Source organism: Bubalus bubalis, chromosome 3, assembly GCF_019923935.1.
Source record: "Bubalus bubalis isolate 160015118507 breed Murrah chromosome 3, NDDB_SH_1, whole genome shotgun sequence".
Classification (NCBI taxonomy): Eukaryota; Metazoa; Chordata; class Mammalia; order Artiodactyla; family Bovidae; genus Bubalus; species Bubalus bubalis.
The window spans coordinates 65,450,571-65,452,633 of NC_059159.1; positions in this window are offsets into that span (position 1 = coordinate 65,450,571).

Genomic DNA, 2,063 nt, shown 5'->3' on the forward strand with positions numbered 1-2,063 from the left:
AAAGTCTGTCACTGTTTCCATTGTTTCCCCATCTATTTGTCATGAAGTGATGGGACCAAATGCAATGATCTTTGTTTTTTGAATGTTGAGTTTTAAACCAGCTTTTTCACTCTCCTCTTTCACTTTAATCAAGAGGCTCTTTAGTTCCTCTTCGTTTTCTGCAATAATATGGAATGTAAAAATGGTAAAAATGAACTTATCTATAAAATATAATTAGGCACTACCTTGGTGGTCTAGGGGCTAAGACTCCACATTCCCAATGCAGAGGGCCTGGGTTTGATCCCTGGTCAAGGAACTAGATCCATATGCTGCAACTAAGACCTGGAGAAGCCATACATAAATAAATATTAAAAAATAATAGCCTGGCATACTGCAGTCTATGGGGTCACAAAGTTGGATATGACTTAATGACTGAACAACAAAGAAATAGAGTCACTGCTGCTAAGTCACTTCAGTTGTGTCCGACTCTGTGCGACCCCATAGACGCAGCCCACCAGGCTCCCCCGTCCCTGGGATTCTCCAGGCAAGAACACTGGAGTGGGTCGCCATGTCCCTCTCCAATGCATGAAAGTGAAAAGTGAAAGTGAAGTCGTGAAGTCGTGTCCGACCCTCAGCGACCCCAAGTACTGCAGCCTTCCAGGCTCCTCCATCCACGGGATTTTCCAGGCAAGAGTACTGGAGTGGGGTGCCATTGCCTTCTTCAAAATAGAGTCACAGATATACACAAATTTATGGTTACAAAGTGGAAAGGTGGTAAGCTGTGTGCTGTGCTCATTTGCTTAGTCATGTCTGACTTGAAAGGTGGTGGAGAGGGATTAATTAAGAGGCTGGAATTAATATATACACTGTGCTATATGGACCTACTGAATAGAAATGGGAACTGTACTCAATACTATGTAATAACCTCTACGGGAAAAAAAAGTTCTAAGAAGAATATATAGATGTCTATATGTAAGTCAATCAAATTGTTGTACAACTAAAGAAAACACAGGATTGTAAATCAACTGTTCTCCAGTTTAAAGCACAAATTAAATTCAAAAAGGAAAAAAAAGACATACCTACTCTATGCCCTTGGGGCTTCCCTGGTGGCTCAGACAGTAAAGAATCCACCCGCAATGTGGGAGACCCAGGTTCAATCCCTGGGTTGGGAAGATCCCCTGGAGAAGGGAATAGCAACCCACTCCCGTATTCTGGCCTGGAGAATTCCATGGACAGAGGAGCCTGGTGGGCTTTAGTCCATGGGGTCACAAAGAGTTGGACATGGCTGAGTGACTAACACTAACACACATTCACACACACACACACTCACACACACACTCTCACACACTCACACACACACACACACACACACACAGTCTATGCCCTCGGGCCTCATGACCCAGGTGGGTGTCACATCCCCTGGAGCCTGAGCAGACTTGGGTCCCAAGGTTGGACTGGAGTGACATACACAGTGTGTCAACTCCCCACCCCACCCCCACCCCCAACAGGACTTGCGGTGCCTGTTCCCTCTGCATGGGTGCACACTCTCCAAGCCCGGGAGGACCCTCCTGAAGATAAACTGAGCCTTGAGCACCCGAAGGATTGTGGCCCCTCTGGCCCTTAGCCCCATGGCTCCTTGTGCTGCGATTCCCAACTCCACGTTGCCTCCTTAGGTCGCCTCACTTCCACATGACCACAGCCTTTACAGGAGGCTCTCCAGGGGTTGGCATATGTCTGAGGGATAAAGCCTAAGGGCGTGGGGAGGGAATGAGACACAAACCTTGGCTATTTAGTCAGGCCATTCCACTCCAATGTATAACCCAGGAATAGGACTTTCCCCAAGACTGATCTCACACGCTGGTAAAGTAATGCTTAAAATTCTCCAAGCCAGGCTTCAGCAATACATGAACCGTGAACTTCCAGATATTCAAGTTGGTTTTAGAAAAGGCAGAGGAACTGGAGAGCAAATTGCCGAAATCCGCTGGATCATCAAAAAAGCAAGAGAGTTCGAGAAAAAAACATCTATTTCTGCTTTATTGACTACGCCAAAGCCTTTGACTGTGTGGATCACAATAAACTGGAAA